The sequence below is a fragment of the Herpailurus yagouaroundi genome, unplaced genomic scaffold (genome assembly GCF_014898765.1).
Source record: "Herpailurus yagouaroundi ecotype Mexico unplaced genomic scaffold, PumYag 77, whole genome shotgun sequence".
NCBI classification, from domain to species: Eukaryota; Metazoa; Chordata; class Mammalia; order Carnivora; family Felidae; genus Herpailurus; species Herpailurus yagouaroundi.
Window position 1 is genome coordinate 77628627 of NW_024412388.1, and position 13788 is coordinate 77642414.

Here is a 13788-nt window from a genome sequence, read left to right on the forward strand (position 1 = left end):
CCTCCTTCCCCCATAGGGAAAACTCAATGTCTTCTCCAGATCTTAACCCAGTTGTTCTGACCTAAAATTAAAACACATCCTTAACGAGTGTTCACAGACAAGGGTGACTGTAGAAATTCTGCCTAGAAATAACGTTCTTTAGACTGAGGCTATTAACTGTAAAAGTTGCTTTTCTGCTATTTCCTTCTGGAACAAGATGAAAATTCCCAGTAAAAGCCAGGAGTGACAAAGTATTACTAGTATCCTGTTCAGAGTAAGGGAGAACAAAAAAGGTACTTCAATTCCTCCAAATTTTTCATTTTCGGATAACTTTAAACACCTTGGCATTTTTAAGATCCAGGTGGCATTTTATCAGTAATTTAAAGATTGTTAATTGGCACTAAGTTTTAATAGTTCATTTTGTTTTAACAATCAATTGAGTTTATTTTCCTTAATCAAAACAGGCAATTCCTTAAGCTTATTTTTAAAATCTGAACTTCTTTGCAAACCACCATACTGCTTGCTCCCGTCTAGTTAAGGGGTATCTAAAAAAACCAAATACTATGCATATTACAATCATGAGACACTATATGCAAAATAACACTGTATTAAACTACATGTTTTTAAATATCTGAATTAGAGTTTAAGGTTCAATATTTTCTTCTAAGGTGGGAGAGGTTTTTTTCATAAAACTGGTTAACAAATAATATTGCTACATACATATATCTAGTAATTTTTCTGGAATTAAGTACATTTTCAGTGAAATAAGCTTGGATTTATTGATGAGGTTGCTTGGTGGCAGTGAGACTTTGGAGGGAAAGAGATGGCATTGTTGCTGCAGTAATTTTCACCCTGAACATAATATGTTTTTAAAATTTGCAATGCTTGTCCATATCTGCTATGGATATGCACATGTAGAGGGTCTGTGGTTCTGAAGCAGCAAAGGACTGTATGTTGCAAATGGCTCCAATCTAGTGTTTAGGAAAACCTTGGATGCCTGCATTTCTATGGTTCAGAGCTTCAGCCAACCTGAGCCCCAAAGGTAAGCTCTGCAGTGTCTTCCACTCCCGTGTGGACAGCAATATTCCTGGCAGAGATCTGTAGGTTAAACAGGACCCCTGGACACAGGAGAACAGAGTGGGAAATGTCCCACCTATAGTTAACAGCCTCGTCCTCCTGGACAAGGGAAGGAGCAAACATCACACATTTATTTCTCCCACATAAAATCAGTTGGTGCGTTTACTTCTTTTCATTTTCTAAAAACAACACAGAAATTCAATGCAAAATGGGTTTCAAACTAAGATATATAGAAATCAGGAAATTCAATTTTTTGAACTGAGTGTAAATCATGTTTCATTCATACACAACACATGCCATAATTTCCTTGTAGCAAGCAAATTCACTCCAGACTGCAGATCTGCAGTATATCACAATACAATGTGGCAACCACAAGTGTGACTTCCCTTTCTTTCAATCTTAATTGTAATATTATAGCAAATACGGTTTCAGATCAGGCAAAATGTGATCTACCTGTAAATCCTATAAAGTCTACACTTACCTATGTACAACCCAGCCTATAAGGTTATGTTTCTAAGATTAAGGGGAAATTTTAAAAGAAAATCTTTTGTTGGTAGCTTTCCCATCTTCTTCTGGCTAGAGACTTAAGTGAGCTATTTTTTCTACTGATCTGTCAGTGTTCCCAAGCCTCACTGGGGCCAGGAAATTAACACAAGTCAGGTCTAAGATGCTAATAGACTTTCTGCTTGGGATCAGCCTGAACACCACATTTCCAATTTTCAAACTAATACCTATACACTCCTGCTGCAGTGAGAGCAGTAGGCATTTGGACAGAGGAAAAAAAAAATCTGGGGAATACGGGGGTGAAGAGGGTAACATATACAGAAAGGACAGAATCCCCCCCAACACCCACATTGTCCCAAGGGGGTAAAAATAACAATAAAGAATCAGCTGAACAGTTAACCTAACTGCTCTTAATTTCAATGTTTCAGAGAAACTCCCATCCCAACTTCTCGTTCTCAATTCCTGACTTGTAGAAAACAGGTCTAAACAGCTCTACACCTATTTTCTGGAGAGCCTGAAGGCTGAAGACATTGTTTACATAGATTCAGGCATCTTACAACTAATGTCAGTCCTTTGTGGAACAGGAGGTTCTCTCCCAACTCTGCAAATAAAATAGGATTGAAGATTACTAATTAGGCAGTGGAAACATCTAACAGAGATCCTGGAGAAGTTTCCAAACTTCTAACAGTGTCTACAGAACTAAGAATGTCTGCATTTGAAAAGGGGTGGGCCTCTTGGGTGCTGAGTGTGGAGAATACATGCGTGGGTACAAGTGTGGGGAGGCAGGTCAGGGCCTGATTGTATCTTCAGACTGTAACCTACATAGGTGGGATCAGATTGCTAAGAACACTTCCCAGGGGGTTCCTGGTGGGCCTTGGCTATCTTGAGACAGCTTTTGCATGGCTCTGGAATTTCACTTAAAGGCACGTACTGTGCTCGGCTCTTCAAGGTCACCCTTTTCTATGAAAGAAGAGAAATCTCCCATGGAGGAAGCCAGCCTTTTAATTTTTTAAGTACAAGAATCATCCCTATCTCCTTATAGGCCTGAAGAGAAATTCAGCAAGGTTGAATTTTCTTACTTTCGGAACACACTTACTGAGGGTGCTGCAGTGAAGATGGGCAAATAGCAGGTAAAATAAAGGGAAAGGAATTTGAAAAATAAATTTAAAAAATAAAGGGATAGGAAATATGACTTTAAAACAGAAGTAGAACAAATAAGTATTATTCTAGCCTCTCCTTCTTACCCTGCTCCTTCCCTCCCCTGCCTCATGAAAATAAGCCACCAGAGTCCTCTAGGAGACTCTAAGTTTCTACTCTTAAACGGCTCCTTTTCCAAGGAGGAACAAGGTCTGTTTTTTGATGTGGGGCCTCAGATGCTCTGTTATTGCAACTTAATTTTGTCATTGCTTCTGTTCAAAGATTATTTGGAATGAATTGTTTCTTTTGTTTACTATCCAACAAACGACCTCTGCTAATCTTATATTTTATCTCCCGAACATATGGAAAAGCTATTTATTCTAGCCAATCACAATAAAGTGAAGAAAACCCCATTTTATGGAAAAATATATATCACTAGTCTGTTGATCATTAAAGATATGATTACCAGTGAAAACCCTCTGAAGGTGGCACATTTATGCTTCTAGGAACAGATGGGGACACGCATTTTCCTTGCAAATACTTTTGAAATTGCTCTACTGGTAGCAGTATAAAAATGATATACAGATGCCAGGGCCGGCATGGCTAGGATGAGTGCGCCAGATTTACACAGTAAAGCCTTCACATGCAGGCTGTCAGTTTTGATTGATCTCTACTATACCTCAGGAACTTGTTGACTAGGTAGGGAAACAGTGCAAATAATTCACTGCAGCAAGTCAGATAATTCACACAACCAATCGGTCTGCTTCACTTTCTGGCTGTGACATATGAGCCTTCCCTACAAAGATGCATCATTTTCCAGCTTGAGCAATATTCAATGTCAGGGAAGAAAAGGTATTAAAGCCACACAAAAGGAGGCGGACTATCATAGGACCAGAAGTTGTTTTAGTGATGGAAACCAGATTCAGCTCAAGTCTAAGTCCTACCAGAGCATTCAGGCCCAATTGTCATTATCATATTGATTAAAAAAAAAAAGTTCATCATAGTGCAATTTTAGGTTTAACGGCAACGGATCGGGAAAGAGCAAAGAATTATCCCACAAAAGCACAACATTCTTACCGCAGGGACGTTTCCCTGTTCCAGTTCGTTGATGGAGTTGATTAAGTTTAAATGAAGCAGACACTGGATAAAAGTAAGGGTATTGACCACTGGGCACTGCGATCCGTGCTTGAAAGGACCTGATACATGCAGAAAAGCAAGATTTGCTAAATGCTCTAATCTTCAATCAAATCTTACATCAATACAGACAAAGTTTGGTAATGAGAGATTCAATGAAGCATGCGGGAGAAAGAATTAATCCTCTTGGTCTAAACTGGCTTCAACTTTGAAGCTTGCTCCGAAGGAAAGACAGTTATCTAAATGCTAAATAAGAAACTTATTGTACTTTTCATGGCATGCTAATCTTTTGTCTATTTCATCTCTATTATGTGTATGCTCGTAGATTGCAGTTGTCATGGTGATTATATCAAGCCACGCTCAGGGAATGGTGGTGAGAAGCCAGGCACGGAGGTGGAAAAGACCCCCACGCAATCCACAGTATGGGGAGGGGGAAAAAAAAAGAGGGAGAGAGAGAAGTAGGCAGGCACCCAATACCGCCTGGGCTCCTTCCCCACCAGGCCCCTGCCTGGCTCTGGTTTGGGCCAATGAGGCTTGGGCCTTTCAGCATCTGCGTGGTCCCCTAAATGAGGCAAGCAGCATTTGGTAACAATGGTGGCCAGGAGGGGATCCTTTCCCTGTAAAGGTTCCCAGCTTTTAGTCTGAAGGTCCTCCCTCTTTTCACCAAGTCCCCTTCCCCCTAAAGGCTGCAACCAGTAGGTGGAGAAGACAACAGGAGAAGGACAGAGAGAGGCAAAGGCTCAGACCCTTGCAGCCCCACCTGGCAAAGCGGTGCCCAGGGGCAGAAAGGTGAGTGATCAGATCCTGATTGCTGAAGAGGAATGTGTAGGGAGAGAAGCAACCCACAGAGCCCTGGAAGGAGGTGGAAGCTAGATGGTCACTGGGCCCTGGTGACCAAAAGTGACCCTCGGCCCTTTATGTGTTTTACAAAAGTTGCCAAATTAAGATGGGATTATAAGTGCTCCAGTCCTTGTCAGGGCTGAAAGGCTGGGAGCCTCAAATATGCCCCAGCAGTGTTGATGAAAAGCTTAAAAAGTAATAAAAAGGAGAAAAGAGCAGGAAAGTAACATGTATAACTCTTATTAAAGGGAAGAGCCACGGAGAGGTTGTGAACTTGAATCACTGTTTGAACTTTAATTTGTTCATTAACAGGATTTGCCCCTCACTGCGAATGTTATTACTTCCCTTTGCCGCTCAGCAACAACTCTGGGCATAATGAAAGAGTCTGGCAAAAAGTTAAACGCCTGGTAATTAATTCATTTAATTGAAAAAAAAGGGGGGGGGGGAGAGAGAGAGGTCCCACTGCAGAAGCAGAAGGCAGAAGGGTTGGAGGAGGGGGCAAGGCTGAAAACTGCATGGAGGCCCTCTCCAAGGCTCAATGCCACCCACCAAGGAGGGGACATGTGGTCTCTGATGAGGCTCTTTCAGCAAAATTAATGACAGCAGCACCCTGAATACCCTCTGTCCAATACCACCTGCCCCTGGTTCAAACCCTGCTGGCCAGGGCTTCAGCCAGGAGCTACTGTGGATGATCTGTTAGGGTGGCATGGATACCAAAAATACCATTATATAAAATACCAAATAGCATATATTCAAAAAACACCTCTCATCAAGAAGTGGAGAAATACATTTTGCTTTCTCTCCTTCCTTCCTTTCCAACAAGTTTCTTTTGTGGTCTTCAGTTTCCAAGATGGAGTGAAAAGGAGTATCAGGAGCTGGGTATAATCTTCATGTTTGCATCTTAGTATTAATCAGCCTTATTTCCACCCCCACCCCAACAGATAATTTAAATAAACTCAAGGGATGAGAAATGAAATACACTCCTTGCCCCTGCTCAGAAGCAACAGGACTAAGCCAGCTTGCTTTGCCTCTAACCTCACAGGGCCTGCCTTTTCCTTTGTCATTTATCCCCTTTCTATGTTTGTCAACCACTGTGAACAATCCCCTTGGCATGTGCATCCTCCTTCCAAGGGAAGCAATACTTGGCTGCAGTTAACTACCGGGACACCCCAGACACCTCAGAGCTATTAGCACCATGTTGCCCTTGCCCCCAGATGGGAGAACAGTGAAATTCAGGAAATCAATGGTAGGTCAGTTATCCTTTCCTGCTTAATATGTTTAAGGCCTACCACCGAAAAGTAATAGGTAGTTGCAATTTCCTCACATTTTAAAAACTGGTGTCCATATAATCAATGCAACTTTCTTTAGAAAAACAATTCTTTACCATTTATTCTCCCATTACAAAACTACAATGGGCAGAAAAAAGAGAGAGGTGAGGAGAAAATGAGAGACAATATAAATAAATCCCCTTGTATCCAAAACTGTTTCCTAGGTTTGTATTTTTAATTAAATCACTTCTAAACCAAAGGGAAAGGACAGCATTTTCTCATCCAAATCACAATGTCACCAAACAAAGTCATCAAAATTATCATTTTGCTACCTCACCGTTTAACCCAATGTGACTACAATCCTAACCTCAAACTCTACACTGCTACAAATGACCTGTACTTATGTCTTCCTGGAAACCAACGAAAGGCACAAACTCATTTTCATTAACAAGGAGAAAGGAACAAAAATTTTTAAAGGGCTATTTTTTAACCTAAAGCAAGTTCTAGGACTTACTTAGCATTAAAGTTACTTCCCACCTTTTACAGTCCCTGAACATCGAGTTCTATTTTCCAAAGTTGTGGGTCTATACTGATTTTATTCTGGACAAGTGACACTATTAGGAGTCTACACACAAAACAAAACACAAAGGTTCCCTAAATCCACACTGTTTAGTCTTTAGCTCTGTCTATAAAAAAAACTTTAGAGAGACCAGCTCAACCAGGTCTGGTAACCCTTCCACTATCCTAATCTATACACCTGTCACCTTACATGTGCAAAGTAAGTTTCTTCCTTTTTCCAAAACAGCTTTCAGAGTGCCTTGATATTAACTACCATAAACCCTCACATTACTGGAAAGCCCTGGATAGCTCTGATAGCCTGTAACAGCCCTACCTCCTTAAATTGGCCTTTAAGCCTCCTCACCACTCTCCCTAACTGGACATTTCTGGTTTGTTTTCCACTACTAGTTTACACAAGGCAAGACAGCTCTTCAGACAGCCCTCCCATTGTCCTCTCAAAACACCACATGAATTATCTTCATTTCATTGAACACCTGTGAGGTGGCAGGCACCATGTTAGGCATTACAAACATTATCTTATTTAATCCCTTCAACTTAAGGAGATATGATTACACCCATTTTCAGGTTGTAGAAACTGAGACTAAAGAAGTTAAGATACTTGTCCAACCAAAATCTCACCGCAGAGACAGGATTCTGATGCTTATATATCTGGCTCAAAAGCTGGTTTACTTTCCACTCTGGCATACTCCCACCCCTGCTATACTGTGTGTTCTGATCACTACTTCTCCTGGCCATCCGCAATGCCTTCTCAACTCCACCATATATATCTGAATCCCACCCAGCCTGTAAATCCCAAAGATAATTCCCACCTCTATCTTGAAATCTTTCACCATTCATCTTAGTCCTTGGCAGACTGCTGAACTCTTCATTATCTGCAACACTTATATGGCATGCCTATTCTCTGCCCTGCACGGTCTTGTCAGTTTTCTTTTACTCAGTCCCTTCCAACCACATTGTAAGCTCCTTGAAAATGGAAATTCCTTTGTATTTCTTTCTCACTCCCCAGAGCCTAAAAATATAGCTCCCATTTGCTGAGCACACAGCAACAATCCTAAACAATCAGGTACAACAATCCTAAAAAGCAGATACGATTATTATTGTCATTTTGCAGATAAGAAAACAAGGCTCGGGGCGATTAAGAAACTTGCCCAAACCACTCAGCAAGTAACAGATGTGAATATTCAAACACAGACTACCTGAAACCAGTCAAATGCTGCAATATACAACACTGGCTCAAATACACTGTGCCTCACAGAATGTGAATTCATGAAGTATCACTGTGTGGAAGATATTCAACAAACTTCCAGGAAACCTCCCTTTAACCAATGACTTGAGACAAGGGGCACTGTTTTTACTCTTTAGTAGGGTAGATTCTGAAACTCGACAGAAGGAAAGATGAGTGCATACTGCCCCATAACATCCCAGACCTCTCCTTCTATTCTCCCCTCCTGTCTTGGAGCCATGCCCCCTGTTGGTGGGAGCCAATGATGCTGTCTTATCTGTATCTGTACTTGTGTTTCTGTGAGCTGGAGCCGCTGCTGGGGAAAGAAAAAGAGCCTCTGTAACTTTTAAATACACAGAGGAAAGTAGGAAAAAATAAAAGATACAAGTGTTAATTTTTTTTTAAGCCTGCAAGGGGTTGGGGGGAGGTTGTGCTATCTCTGCAGCAAAAATGGGTTGCTCCTGTGGGAGGAATAACAATTGCAAAAAAATGTTCACAGCTGACCAATTACACCAATATATGGAACTTCAATCAGCTTCTGTCCTCCCGTAAGATATGAAGATGGCAATGGGAATTAATGAAATGTCTAAGAAAAGAAGAACTTCTGAGAGTACAAAAAACAAGGCCTGGAAGTCTGGCTACTTTTCCCCCCACATGGAGAGCGTGTCTTCAGTGCCAATGCTGAAGATCTGGACTTGATAGTATTAAGCAAGCTGGCAGGTTTCTTTACAACCAACAGCCCTTCAGGAAGCTTTTTATTTTATTTTTTTTAAATCTCTTGCAATGGCAACAGAGTACTACTTCTTATGAACTTGAGAAAGGAGAAATAATGACTACATTATCCACCTGTCTCTAGTATCCATGCTAAAACCACTCTATTCTCCCAAGTTCCCAAAGGTAAGTTTCCATCTTCATTTATATTTTGGTTTAAATATGTGTATAGCTCAAGAGTTACAACCCTTACCTTTACCTACAAAACCTGTGCATTGGCACACAAAATCCTGCACTTGCACAGTATTTAATAAACCAAGTCGTTCCATTTACTTCGTCTCAGATTAGGATCAAAACTACCTTTTGAAGTAGATCCATGGGGTACCACTATGATTGATATACATTTTGCCTAAAAGGAAACCAAAATTTACTCCAAGTAACACAACTGGTACATGGTAAACCTGGTCTCCACTCCTGGTCCAGTTTTCTTTCTACCACATGATACTTCCCAATTTTCAGGGCAATTTCTCACCTTTCCTATATTCTGGATCCACATGTGAACTTTGTAAATCTACCACCAGGACCCTATTAATAAAGAGATGGGCTTTAAACTACTAAGAGCCTCCTCACCCCAATCCTATACACAAAATTTAATATTTCGACTCAAAGTAAGAAACATTTGGATGTTTATTAAGTCTATAGAAGATGAATAGACATAATGGTTAGGCTAGCCATTTCAAAAGAAAGGCTAACATTACGTCACTTATTTTTCCACCATTGTCATATCTATTGAGGATTTCATGGGTACCTAATATTCCCTTGTACTTATAATGTAAAATTTAGGAGTTGTTTAGTCTACCTAATGGACAAACCAGGTCTACGCAGAAAAGAACTGGATCTGTCTACCTTGTTCACTGACCTTTAAGTTGGGTATGTAGCCCTGGTATCCAGGACCCAGCAGGTCCCCTTCCCTAATTTCTGGGCAATATCCAAGCTCATCAAAGCAGACAGGACTCAAATTTCCAGACCTTATAAACGATTGAAATAAGGTCATTCTTTTCGTCTCAGCTCAAACTTGGTTAGTCTCCATATCCAATCTAACTCTTGGGTGAAAGAGAAGAACACATTTGTTGCTTTGGGACTGTTGCCCTATTTCTTTATCTGCTGGCTGACCTTCCCTATGTAAGTGCACCAGCAATTGCAACATTCAGTTTAAGCTGGAAGGCTCTTTCATCTTTGTCCCCTGGCCTTGATCTCTCATCATTATGGTCTGAATCCCTGCTAATCACTAATGATCCCGTGGCCCTTTATATAATACTAAGGTATTAGACCTGAACTCTTAGAAAAATTCCTACTCAGCTAATTACATTCTTTCTGCTTTTCTTGGTACTCCATACAGTCTCAGCTGGAGTTGAATCTCAACTATTCCCTCAGATTTTAAATTGTTTGCTAGTGGTTTTTGGAAAGGAATTATAAACTCTTCCCTCAAATAAATTCAACTAATTATGATTCAAAAGTCCCATGACCTACCTCTTTCTCTTTTCGTAGTCTTTCTATTCCCTCTCTCATATTCTGGTCTTGAATATAAGAGTTTAACTTCACTGGGTGAGGAGTTTCATGATTCTATATTTTGATAGTATATTGTTAACTTAAAGCAGTACACAGTGGTTCTACTACATATCTACTTTGGCGTCTGTATTCACAACCAACTACTAAAAATGACAAACGTTTCAACCCACAGGTTACATTTAACCTACAGTCTAAGGATCACTGAATTTTTTGGTAATGGTGAATGCCTTGCTCACAAAATAGAATACAGGTGAAATTTGGTTTCTTAACTGAGTATGATTCTTTTATATTTCAAGGAATGTGAGCACCAATTCTATAGAACTATATATGGCAATCCTGAATTTAGCCCATGACATCTTGAATTTTTCCTATCCATTTCCATATTCTAGAACTTAACAGCTTTTGTAATCATAGCAGCAAAACTGAACTCTCATAAAATCCAGATCAACCAAATTCTTGACAACATAACTTTCTGAGCATGTCTCTGTACTGTATACCATTGTACTATACATGTATATGACTGTTAAATTAATAATTCATTGACAATCAAAGAGAATGTACAGCTCCAAATGAGCACTTTTCTTAAAGCTGTCCCTTGGCAGCTACTTTTATTCCAATGGTGCTGCCATTATCCAAACTATGTTTGTATAATGACTTTAGAACTAGTTTAAAAGCTACTAAAGAAAGCCATCTAATTGTCCTTCTGATTGTTTTGATCCCAAATTATACTACCCTGACTTGATCAGTCTCCCTACTCTTCAAGGCACTGAAAGTCTACAAAAGAAGATGACTTACCACTGCCTAGGCTTTTTAACAAGATGTGCTGTGAGTTTTGAAAACAGTGCCTAATGAAGAGCTCCAAAACAGGTTTGATCAATGGCAGCAATGAACGCATCAATGCAAACTTCCAGGATGACTAGCTGGATAAAGACACACTAAAATATATGTGCAAGTCCTGGTATAGTTGTCTACATCAGTTTATAGTCATATCCTGGTTACACAGTTTCAGCTCTACAGCACACATTTAGAGTAGAGATAAAATTATTCTTAACATCTTCTATTACTGTACTTCACAAAATTTGACATTCTTTAGATGCATCTTATATATTTCACACAGAAATGTCTTGATATTCAAGAATATAGGCATTGTTCTGAATTATCTGAAGCATTATCCACAAAAACATTCAAACTATAAATAATCGGGATAGACATATTGGGTATGTTTTTTCTATTTCTATTAAACCAATGAAAATGAGTTTTAACCAGGTGTATTTGTGACTACTTGGGATGTGTTTGTTTGCTTGACTTAACTGTAGGCCATTCTTATTTCAGATTGGGAGAGAAAGGAGTATGTGGCTTTGATTTTAACTAAAAATATCATGCCTTTACTCACACAAAACCAGATAGTCCAGTATACCATATGAGGAACAAGACATTTTTAGGAAAACTTGACATTCTAAAATAATTAAAAGAATGTCATAAGCCCATTCGATCACGCAAGCCCTTTAAACATTGTTTTTAAAGCCTTAAGGAGGGGAAAAAAAAAAAAAACAACAAACACATGCCACTGGGTAGGGACAGGGCACTCACTAGCTGGAGAAAACTTCCTGACCTGCAATTTTTCTTTCCTTGACTTACTACTTGAGAGTAATCAATCCAATTTCTCATTTGTATACATGAAAAGCCACAGTTTTTAACTCTTTCATAATAATATTCCTCAAATTTCCTGGAGCCAGGAGAAGATACACGTATTCTAGTTACACTTCAACAATTATTTATTAGCTGCTTATGGGGATCATGTTCAATGGCAAAGTGAAATGGAGGACCTATAACAGATAATGAATAAATACTTATTGAATTAATGAATGGAGGAAAAGAAAATCATACCTTGAGTCAACACATGCGGAGTCCATGGTAAAAGTGACTCCTACAGAATTTGGTCCGTGTAAATACAGTTTGTATTATATAGTATCAAGCCTAAAGTATTTGCTTAGATTTGGATGACTTCAGATGTCAGAATTCATTCATCAGGGCCCTCGCAATAGTTTTGAACTTAATCCCTTGTTTTAAGTGACTCCTGATAAAATCAGTCTTTAATACCCAAGAGTAATACCTAAGTAGTCATTAAGACTGGAGCTTTACACAATATTTACCTGAATTCCATACCTGAGATAAACTGTACGTTTCACATACCCAGCACTTGTACTAAAAGCATATGGGTCTCTCATTTAAGCTACCAGATGATTTTCTTGCACAACTAGTTTCCTCACTTTTCCAATTATTCCAGTTTTAGAAGATGTTTGGTTTCATAAATAGCGCCTTCTCCCTGACTTACTGTGGACTATTTGGTAGGACACATAACATCTCTGTTCCTCGGCATATATGATAGAACAGCAAGAAGATAAAACCCTCCTCCTTCCTGGGGGACTTTTGTGAGTATATTGATAAATACCTACGAAATGGTAAATGTTACTACCTCTTTCAGCATTTTGAAAGATGTCAACCAAACACAAAATATTTTTGGTGTGTGAATTAAAATGCCTCTTCCTGATGGTCTCAGATGTTTCCTTGTAAGATAGCGTGTCAAGAACTGGCTTATATATTATCCGTCCTCCAGAACGCACTGACATCACACTTCATAATAGCTTGGTATGGTGATTGCTGTCAAAATCGCCTGCATGGAAACATCCGTGCCCTAGACTGACATAACGTATTAGCGTGACAGAGGACTAAACAACTAAGAGCACCGCGCGAAGCCCCGACTTTGAGCACTTGGGACAGAGGGGTTGGTTACGTGTGAGCTGAAGGGCCTCAACCCTGCTTACGCTTCAACTTAGGAAGAGAATAAAAGTTGCCTGGAGGTCTCGTGGGCGAGGCGGGGAGACCAGAAAGGCAAGTGCCTGCGACAGGAATAGGAAAAACTTTTTTTTTTTTTCAAATTCGAATCCCATCCAGGGCTAGGCCTTTGCGTCCCCCTTCTCCATGACCGCCAGGCGACGGCACACACTTTGCTGGGAAATAAAAACGAAACGAGGGTCTGGGGGTGCGATCGGCTCCACACCTCTCGGGTGAGGGGTGGGCAAGGTCTGGCACCTAACCTTTCTGGCCGGCGCTCTCACCGCATCCCCCAGCAAGCGACTCGCCGGCCCCGCGACCTCGGGCACAGGCGACCCCCACGCGGGCTCGCGTTGCCAACCGCCCGACCCGCGCTCTCCTCGCCCTCCCCTGGGGTTTGCGGTGGGCAAGACTCGCCGCGAGCCTGGGTCTGTCATGAGCCCTCTTCCCCAACTGCGCCGTGAAAAGCAGAGCTACGGACTCTAAACTGCACACAAAGCCCCCAACCGGGCCGCGGCGACTCCAAGCTTCGCTAGTCCGGCTCCGGGAGCTAAGAGCCTCGCCCCGCGAAAGCACCTCTACCTCCCTCCCCCCACCCACCCCCTGGGGAAGCCCCGCTGAGGGGCAGCAGCGAGCCGGAGTTGAGCCCCTCCGCACGTGAGCACCCCCGCCCCCAGCAGGGCCCTCTGCCCGGCGGACGCTCTCACCTCTATTGAACAGGCGGTGCCGCCTGCGGGAGGAAGAGAGCGAGTGGGGAATACTCACACTGGGTCGGGCCGCGCAGGGACTTCGTCGGGAAGGACCCGCGAGCTGGGGAGCGGAACCCCAGCCGGTTGCGGCCGCACCGCCTCCTCAGAAGGGAGGCCTCTACCGTCCGGCCGCGGACCTGCAGCTGCCTCGCGCGCACGCGCACGCGCACGCGCGCGCCACCGC

The 13788-nt window shown here is 41.5% G+C and overlaps 1 long non-coding RNA gene across 1 annotated transcript in view; it reads right to left on the reverse strand.

The window, feature by feature from the left end:
* LOC121027457 (uncharacterized) overlaps positions 1 to 13779 on the reverse strand; it is a 19003-nt gene extending 5224 nt beyond the window's left edge. The window contains exon 1 of the long non-coding RNA XR_005788749.1: positions 13621 to 13779. This is a non-coding gene — a long non-coding RNA (uncharacterized LOC121027457). The remainder of the gene's footprint in view (positions 1 to 13620) is intronic.
* Positions 13780 to 13788: the final 9 nt, after the last annotated feature.